General features: G+C 39.1%; 1 non-coding gene across 1 annotated transcript; it reads left to right on the top strand.

The window, feature by feature from the left end:
* The first annotated feature begins 1255 nt into the window (after nucleotides 1–1255).
* On the top strand, nucleotides 1256–1363 carry LOC122013181. Its single transcript, XR_006120512.1, has one exon. It is a non-coding gene; the product is annotated as a small nucleolar RNA R71 (small nucleolar RNA).
* The last annotated feature ends 8936 nt before the right edge of the window (nucleotides 1364–10299 follow it).

Raw genomic sequence — 10299 nt, 5'->3', positions numbered from 1 at the left:
CAATTTTACACGGTATAGAAAAGCTTCCTAGATCTTGGAGCTTTAGGGGAATATTTGCCATGAGTAGAGTGCTGCACTTCTCTGTCAATGCCACAGTCTTGAAGTCTCCCTTCCGTCTTTTGTTAGATAGAATACCATCTAAAAATTTGGCGAACTTCGGCATTTGGTGCAGTGCGTCTATCAAAGGTACTTTAATGCAGATTTCTTTAATCTTCTTAAGGAATTGGTGGAACTCTTCATCCTTTTGGGATGTAATTAGTTTCTGGGGGAAAGAAATTGTCTGACTTTGTGGGGGAAGTGGAAGAGTCCCTTCGACATTCTTGGTGATCTCCTCCCTATCCTTGTTCTGGACCAAATTAGGCATAAGAGGAGAGGGCTCTTCTTATGAGTCAATTCCTTTCTGAGCAGTCATTTGGGAGTCTCCCCAAGTCCATCCGCTCCTCAGTTCAATGCGGTTGCAATGTTCCATCGTGTTTATGTCGGGCTTTCCCGGAAATGCTCCCGGTGCTCTTGAAAAGGACTGAACTATCTGAGCGATTTGGTTGTCCTACATCTTTTAATGCTTTTCAGAATTCTCCAATCTTTGATTCAACTGCTTAATTTCATTCTTCATCTCTTTTTGCTCCAAGAGAGATTCTTCAAGCATCTTTTCGATTTTGGACAGTTGTGAAGGTTGCTGTTGTTGATAAATCTGTTGTCCAGGTGGGTAGCTTTTTGCCTAGGTTGGTAACTTTGTTTTACTGGTCCTTGATCCTGATTGTCCCGGTAAGAAAAATTTGGGTGGTTCCTCCACCCAGGGTTGTATGTATTGGAGTAGGGATTGTTTTGCTTTTGGTTATAACTGACTATCGCATTGCATTGCTCAAGTTGGTTTATTTGTGCTTGTATTGGTCCTAGGGGGTAAGTATCTTGAGCATGATCTGAACTTCCTCAAATTTCGCAAACACACACTATTGCATTGGCTGTGTTGTTCCCCATGGTCTCAAGCTTCTTGGTCAGAGCATCCAGCTTTGCAGGCATGAGCGTGACTGCATCTACGTCGAATTTTTATGATGCCTTTATTGGATTCCCAGAGAAAAAACCTCCAGATCATTCAGCAGCCCACTGATGGTGGTTCTGTGCCACATTTTCTATGATCTCTTTAGCTTCATTAAGGCTCTTGTTCATTAACGCCCCTCCTGCTGCAGAATCGAGGGACACCTTCGTGTGATAGTTGATTTTATTGTAGAATGTGTGTAGCACCAACCACTTCTCGAGGCCATGATAGGGGCACTATCTCAGTATACTCTTGAATCTGTCCCATGCTTCGAATAGTGATTCTGAGTCTATCTGTTTGAAGCTTGCAATTAAATTCCTCATGTATGCAGTTTTACTCGGAGGGTAAAATTTGTCCAAAATTTCTACTCACACTGATCCCAAGATGTTAAGTTGTTTGCCGATAGAGAATTAAGCCACTGCGTGGCTCTGTCTTTCAAGGAAAATCCAAAAAGGAGTAACCTTACTGTTTCTGGAGAGACGCCATTCACTTTCATAGTACTGCAAATCTCATAGAAAGCTCCAAGTGATGATTTGGATCATTGTGCGATCCTCCTCCAAATTGATTTTGCTGGACCATGTGGATTACTGGAGGCTTGATTTCAAAATTATTGGCTTCAATCGGTGGTTGAGTGATGCTAGACCTAAGCCCTCGTGCATAAGGTGCTGCGTAGTCCTTCAAAAGTTTGTCACCCATTTCAGAAGTTTCTTGTTCTGCTTGGAGTTTCTGCAAGTTTCTTCTCCTTAGGAAAGTTCTATCAATTTCTGGATCAAACGGCAGAAGTTCTCCTGAAAGATTAGCTCTTTGCATGCAAGAACAAGATATTGAATAATCCAATTGCAAAATAAAGAGTCAAAATATATTTTTAATATTTTTTATGTTAATAAAAATGCAGAAAGTAAAGTGAAATAAAGAAAAACAAAGTCTAGTCTAATCCAATATGATTTTCACTAATGTTATAGATGCAGTCCCTGGCAACGGCACTAAAAACTTGTTACGCTTCCGCAAGTGTACAGATACATCATCAGTAATAAAATATTATCGATCCCATGAGGACTGGTTATAAGCACTAGTGATTGTTCACGTAGAATTAACTAAACTACCGATGGTTGTAAGTTAACTATTTCCTAAGAGGAAAGGGAATAGGGAAGTAGACGTGAGAACTAGCAAAAGAGAGAAAGGTTAACTTGGCTTGGGAAGAGTTCTAGGAGTTCGATTTCATTGTGGTGGAACTTGATGTATCATGTTATATCTTTTCCTCATTGTCAATCAACATGCATTCACCGGAAGTTAAAGCTACTATCCTTAAGCACTAAACAGAGAAGATCCCTATGAAATCCTATTACGGTTAACCCCTGTCACTAGAGCGTCTCAGTAGATCACAAAAATACAAATCTAATCGGTATCATTAAGGATAGAGATAGGGGTTTAGTTTGGTCTCTTACTTCTTTGTGGAGAAGTTACCTCTCCTTTCAAGGGAGTATCCTAGATGTTCGTGAATGGGTTACCCCTGTCACTAGGCCCCCTCGGGTATACGATCTAAGATCCTCTCTTAACGAAATTATCAATTCCTACACAATTGACTAATATGACGAGATAATCTCAGCGAGTCTCATGCATATCAAATAGAAACAAAGTAAGTGAAATCATCTAATAAGTAAAGACATAAACATGAGTCTTACATCAAACCCTAACCACAACTACTCCCTGATCCTAGAACAAGGGATTTACTGCATAGACGTCGGAGAAAACCCCAAAGACATAATAAAAGTAAGCATACAATCCTCAAACGAGAAGAGAGAAAGAGAAAAGATGCTTATCCAAAAACGTCGAGTGATCTTCGGGTCTAATCCTTTGATTTTGGAGTTGATGCGATGATGACGGTGATATCGAAAGTCCGGGATAGCGTGGAACGACACCAAGGTAAATTCTTTCTAACGACTCACCTCCTCCCCCCGAGAAGAAGAGCTAAAAGCCTTTATATAGGCTAGGGCATGGGTGCCGCACAGCCCATGCCACGGTCGTGCGAAATCCGCACGACCAAGCTCTTCTTATCTTCGGGTAAAGTGGCACGGTCGTGCCATATCTGACAGTCGTGTCTTGCTTTGGCTCGGGTTGCACTGCACAGCCGTGTGAGGTTCACACGGTCGTGTGGATCTTGGCTGCTGGTAGTGAGGCACGACTGTGCTCTGCTCTCTCTCGGTGGATGGCCACACAACCGTGCAAGGTTACACGGTCGTGCTCTGCTCTTTGTCTGGAATCGCCACACGACCATACAGGGGTGCACAGCCGTGCTCTGCTTTGCTTGGGTGCATCGACAATCGTCTTTTTTTCTCCAAAAGTTGTCCCTATCAACACAAAATCAAACAAAGAACAGATCTCCGACAAAAGAGTAATAAATACGGAATAAACGATAAGAGAGATGATCGTGCAAAGAATATATACAAATAAAACAAGTGAATGTGCGTTAAAGCATGCATAAACGATCATAATATATATGCACATCAGTTATGAGTCATTGGACACTTAGAGACATGACGTGAAGTCCTGGTAGATTTCGATTAGATTTATTCAAAATTTTGATTTTTCTCTTAAAAAATCGATTAATTTTGTTTAAGTTTGATTTTAAATTTACTTATTCAGTTAAATTGAATAGACCTAACAAACTAAATTTTTGGACCAAACTGAATTTTTAAACCCTAATTTTTAGACCAAAATCGAATTTTATTAAACAAAATTGAATTTTTAGAGCATAATTAGAAAAGTTTTGTTAATTTAGTTTTTGACTGAATTAACTGATATTTTATTGGTTCGGTTTGTTTAATTATTTTTAAAATTTTGGTTAGTTAGATTAATTCAAAAAAAATAGTTTGGTTCAGTTTGGTTAACTCAACTTGGTTCGATTTTAACTGAATACTCACCCCTAGATGCTAGGCAATAACGAGGAAGATATGATAAAGTAAGAAAGCTATAACTTTTGACTTGAATATCATAATGAGATGATTTTTTTAATGTGAAATGGAGCTCATTCAAAGATATATTCTTTTACTACAGACCAATTAATTGGTAGGCGGCTGAATTGATTGGAGCAATCTATTAGTACACTATAGTAGTGAATAAAATGTTATGGAATCAATTGGCCTGATCGACTAGAAGTAACCAATTGATTGGTGAGTCACACCAATGGATTGGTAAGATAAAAATAGTCATTATGCATGTTTAATTAAATGGTCAGATTCAATGACAATTGTTTGGTGAAGTCTACCAATCGATTGGTAGACGAAAATCAGCCTAAACAGTAACCTTATAAAGAGGATTTCAAAGAGGATTCTTGATGTTGGTTCTTGGGGGTTTTAGAACAAAGTGCTACTGTATTTTCAACCATCAAGAGGCATTTCAAAGCTACAAAGAAGCAAGCAAAGTAAAGTGCTCATTGTAAATTTTTTTACTCTTCATTTGTATTTGTATTTGTATTTGTATTTATATTTTATATTTGCTTATTGTATTCTTGTAAGAACAAAGTGTAAGAGGCTTCTCCATCTCAGGAAAGTATCGGAAAGGGAGAAGTTCATAGTAAGGGAGATTACTAGGAGTAGGCCTTGGATTTGTCACATAAGAGGTGGATACCAAGTAAAATCTCAGAGTTATGCATGTTGCGTTAAGTTTGATTCAAGTTTTGTAGGATCAAAATGAACTCGGGTAAAACTTTTCTTTTCAACTTTTAAAATCTTTTCAGAAACACGAGTACCTAGCGAAAAACTTAAAATATGAATTGCATAAAGGAAAAAGACACTTTTATTTTTACTTGGTTCGTAGCCCTACGACTACAACTCCAAGGCCCACAATCCCTTAGAACATTTCGATTGGACAATCCACTAAATTCTCTCCCAAATAACCTTTGAGTAGAGAGGTTGAATACAAAAATGAATAGAGTGTAATACCTACACTCTCTTATGCAAGTATAATAAGAACTAAAAGAAAGCATTGTTTTAATGCCATGGATTGTAGTTGAAGATCAAAGCTCGATGTCGATGCCATTCTGACTATAGTATTTGGGCATAGTAGATTTGTAACACGATAGTTGGGCGTAAACAATGTAGTAGCATCAAGTTGAAGCTTATAATGAATTGGATGTATAGTGTTCTAGATGAATGCTCCTTTTATACTTCATTGGGGATGCCTCCAATAAGCAAGAGTGTCTCAAGTTAAGCTCATCCGATCTGAGAACTTTGTTGTTTATCCTCCTGGGGGTCCCTCCAATTGGCTGAGGGGCCTCCAATGTGTTGAGGTAATAAGCTCCAGGGTGCCTCCAAGTCACCCAAGGCGTCTTCACAACTGAAATTTCATCCTCAATTTTTTTCTACTCTGGGGCGTCTCCAGTCATTTGAGGTACCCCCTATGCTTCACTTAGGGCACCCTCCTTCACTTAAGGTGCCTAGAGTACTGTTTATCTAAACTTATTTTTTTTTTCGAAACTTCTATAAAACATGTTAGTCCAATAATAAAATTACCTACAAAATAAAGTTAGCACAAATACATAAATTATGAATTAGATTCTATCCTACAAAGACTAGGATTTAGTCTTACCAAGACTAGGATTTAGTTTTAGTCTGAACTTAGATTTTCAAGTTGGATCTAAGTTGAATCAGGGTCTACAATCCCACTAGGACTTGTTCTTACTGAATCTCTATTGGTGTAATTTGTACTAATGATGTAACTTAGATTTTGCTGAATGATAAATGAATTAAAGTTAGAGTATTTGTGATCTAATTGCTTAACCAAGTGTGTATGAGTTGACAGGTCTGGAGGACCTGACACCAGGTAGAAATCTAGCTAGGTCAATGGGATATGATAATTGGTGCAAAGTTCAGATAGGTCCACAGGACTCGATATATGGCGAAAAGTTCAACTGAGTTTGTGGGACCTGACAACCGGTCGAAGTCCAGTTGGGTTTGCGGACTTGATAATGTTGGAACCCCAAGTTGTTTTAATGTGATCAAACAAGTTAAGTTAGCTCCTGTGGGTTTTGACCTTGTGTCTAAGTGTGTAGGAACTTAGGAGCACAGGAAGTCGTGCGGAAGACTCAGCTAGCTGGAAGGATGGCACGGGAGAGAGAGCTAATGGGTTCGGTGCATCTGAGGGATAAGGTGCTGTGGAAGAGTACACCGACGGAGAGAAGGGGGTGTGCGGTGTTTTCAAGGGACTAGAAGTCAGAGCGGAAGATTGCTCGAGGAGCAAGAGATGCAGCAAGTGAGAAGTCGGCACGGGAGAGAGCCGATGGGGTCGGTGCGTCCGAGGAACGAAGAGATGCGAATGAGTATGCTGGTGGACGAGAAGGAAGCACGCGATGATTCCGAGGGACGATAAGTCGGAGCGGAAGCCTATTCGAGAAGGCCAGAAGTTGGGTTCGGGTGAGCCATATTCCGGATGGCTGAGATCACCCAAGCAAGTGGAGCCGGAGTGGAAGACTTGGACCGAGGTGAGCTGAACCAAAGTAGAGGGCCCAAATCGAAAAAGCCAACGAGGTTGACTTTAAGGGTCCGGGCACCCAAAACCCTTCCGAGCGCCCGGAATCGAGTTTCTATCCACTCGACGTAGATGTTGATCGTTGCATCGGGAATAAGATTGTACCCCACTCCAGGCGCCTAGAACCCTTCCAGGCGCTCCAACCAAGACTATAAATACAACATTGATCCAGAAGCTAAAGAACAATAAGCAGTTTGATATTCAACACTTGTACGCTTCTCTTGTTTAGTTTAGCTTCTTATTTTCTGTGTTTGAATGTTGTAAGAGGCTTCTCCACCTGAAGGAGATCTTTATTGCGCTTCAACTTCTTTGGATTAACAACCTCCCCGATTATAACCAAGTAAATCCTGTGAGCCTCGTCTTTCTGTTTATTTAATTATTTATGCAAGTGTTAGTTTAAGTTATAAGTCTGAGAAGGGTATTTTGTTCAATTAGTGCAGGGCTATTCAACCCCCCTTCTAGCCGGCCAACCGAAGTCCTACAGATAATTGGTGGGAAGACCTAGTGGGTCAAAGGTAAGTCAAGCGACTGTAGTTAGTAAGTAAGAGGAAAGAAACTGGAGGAGAGATCCAGTGAGGATGCATTCTGGGTTGAGCGACCTGTAGGCATCATGTTGGTTGCTACTCGGAATATCGTACCGGTTCCCCTGTACAAAAATTTTGTACAAGTCCTGAACCTTTCCTAACAACCTATTGTGTTCTTTAGAAATTAAATTTGGAATCGCAAACGGAACATAACATTATTGATTCCAAATTCAACTCATCTGTTCTTAGAGGTTTAGACTTGGATCGCAAACGATGCTTAACATTATTGATCCAAATCCACCCATGTTACAAAGTCAATTAAATATTTATTTCAGAGATCGGCTCCCAGGTCAGACATGGCGAGGCACTTGGCCTTCTTGGGTATGGGAACATCCACCACTGCCTCGACAAAGCCTCTCAACGAAAATCAATATTTAATTTCCTTATAGTAACCCTAGGTTTAATCAAAAAGAACAATCAAATCACAAGATCGAAAAAAACAACACAACTTTGAATCATAAATCCAAAAATCTAGAATCACTAGCCTCTTGTGTTTGGTATTTCAAAATCCATACAAAGAAAACTAGTATGATGCGGAATAGAATTACTAGTTATACCTTTCTTTGTAAGCAACAGCCTCTTGATCTTCTATCGTATTCCTCTTCTTATCTCGGATGTTGTGTGGGCAATGATCTACCGAGATGAGAACCACCAATACTCCTTCCTTCTTGCAAGTTTCGACCACCAACCTTCAAGCTCCAAGGGATGCAAGAGCAAAGCCTCCTTTCTCTCCTTCTTCTCCTAGCAAGAACCGGCCACCACAAGAACTCCAAGAGAGGGATGCACCGGCCACTAAAGAAGAAGAGAAGAGGAGGAATATAAGGCCGTCCACACCAAGGAAGAAAGGAGGATAATACTAGATGATATGTTGTGAGGTGAGGCACCTCTACCCTCTCTTTTATATTCCTTGGTCTTGGCAAATAAGGAAATTTAATTATAATTAAAATTCCCTTATTTTCCTTGCCATTGGTTAATAAGGAAAATTTAATTAAAAATTCCTTTTAACACTTTACATGGTCGGCCCCTTCAATTGCTCTAAATAAGGCAAGTTTTAAACACAAAATTAAAACTTTCTTATTTGTTTCCGGAAATTTTTAAAATAAAAAATTTCTCTAATAATTTTCCCTTCATGGTCGGTTATAAAAGGAAATTAAAATCTCTATTAAAATATGTGGATGATTTCCAAAAGGGAAAGTGTTTTCAAAATTAAAATCTTCCTTTTAACTACAAATAAGGAAAGATATCAAACATTTCTCTTAATCCTTTATAGAAACTATAAAAGGAAATATTTAATTTTTAAACTCTCTTTTAAATCATGGCTTCCACATAAGGAAAGATTTTAAAAATAAAATCCTTTTAATTTTATATGGTTGGCCACACCAAGCTTGGGCTCCAAGCTATGGTCGGCCACCCTACTTGGCTCAAGCCTTTGGCTTGACCGACCCAAGCTTGGTCTCCAAGCTTGCTTGGCTGACCACCTAAGGGTGGTTAGGAAGTGGGTATTTGGTGGATATAATTCTCTATATATAAGAGGCTACGATAGAGATCGAGAGGAGGAATTGGTTTTGGTCTCTCGATGAAATTAAGCTTCCCGTGTTCGCCCCGAACACCCAACTTAATTTCATCAATAATAATTCATACCACTAAAGAATTATTATTAAACTACCGCACCAATCCCAAATTACATTTTGGATTCCTTCTTATCATGATTGTGTTAATCTCCCTGTGTTTAAGATGTCAAATGTCCACTAATTAAATAAGTTACTAACAACTCTCTTTAATTAATATCTTAGTCCAAGAATAGTACCACTCAACCTTATCGTCATGTCGAACTAAGTCCACTTGCAGGGTTTACATGACAATCTTTATGAGCTCCTCTTGGGGACATTATCAACCTAGATTACTAGGACACAGTTTCCTTCTATAATCAACAACACACACTATAAATAATATCATTTCTCAACTTATCAGGCCTCTTGATTTATCGAGCTAAATCTCACCCTTTGATAAGTCAAAGAAATAAATACTATGTACACGTGCTTGTTATTATATCGAGATTAAGAGCATACACTTCCATAATAACAAAGGTCTTGTTCTTTTATTAAGTCAGTATAAAGAGAACTTACCTTAAATGATCCTGCTTAATACACTCAGATTGTACTAGTGTAATTTATCAGTCAAGATAAACTAATACCTAATTACACTACGACTATTCCAATGGTTTGTTCCTTTTCATCTCAGTCGTGAGTTACTGTTTATAATTTATAAGGAATTGATAACATTATCTTCTGTGTGTGACACCACACACCATGTTATCTACAATATAAATTAATCAAACAACTACACTTAGCATAAATGTAGACAATTTGACCAATGTGATTCTTTATTTCAAAATTAAATAAATGACTATGCTGTCATAAATGACTATGCTCCCACTTATACCAAAAGACTATGCTGTCATAAATGTTGTCATACATCTGATTCTCATTCCTTCAACATGCCGATCAAAAGCTTTCGCCGGAAGGGCCTTAGTGAAAGGATCTGCCAGGTTATCCGCTGATGCAATCTTGGCGACAACAACTTCTCCTCGCTTTACGATGTATCGTATTAGGTGGTACTTGCACTCTATATGTTTACTCGCCTTATAGGCTCGTGGTTCCTTCGAGTTTGCTACTGCACTGCTATTATCATAATAAATTGTGAACATTTTGGGTAAACCAGGAATCACATCTAAGTCCATTAGGAAGTTCCTAAGTCATACAACTTCTTTGGCTGCCTCAAAGGCTGCCACATACTCAACTTCCATGGTTGAGTCAGAAATGCATTTCTGCTTAACACTCCTCCATGCAATGGCTCCACCTCCTAAAGTAAACACATAGCTTGATGTAGACTTACTATTGTCCCTATCTGATTAAAAGTCTGAATCCGTGTAACCTACAGGACACGTCTACTTTAGTACCAACAGTACAAGATTAAGTACCACAAGAGACTGCAACACATGTCACACATGATACACAACCACAGACGGTGCCTCGTCATAGTGGGAGAGTTGTGAGGGAACCTGAGAGATTCATGTTTTTGGGAGAGTCTTCGGACTTGATCCCAGGTAAACATGAACCTAATCCCTGAACATATGACGAAGCACTCCAAGAT

This window comes from Zingiber officinale, chromosome 8A (genome assembly GCF_018446385.1).
Source record: "Zingiber officinale cultivar Zhangliang chromosome 8A, Zo_v1.1, whole genome shotgun sequence".
NCBI classification, from domain to species: domain Eukaryota; kingdom Viridiplantae; phylum Streptophyta; class Magnoliopsida; order Zingiberales; family Zingiberaceae; genus Zingiber; species Zingiber officinale.
This window is presented reverse-complemented; position numbering and strand designations above follow the sequence as displayed.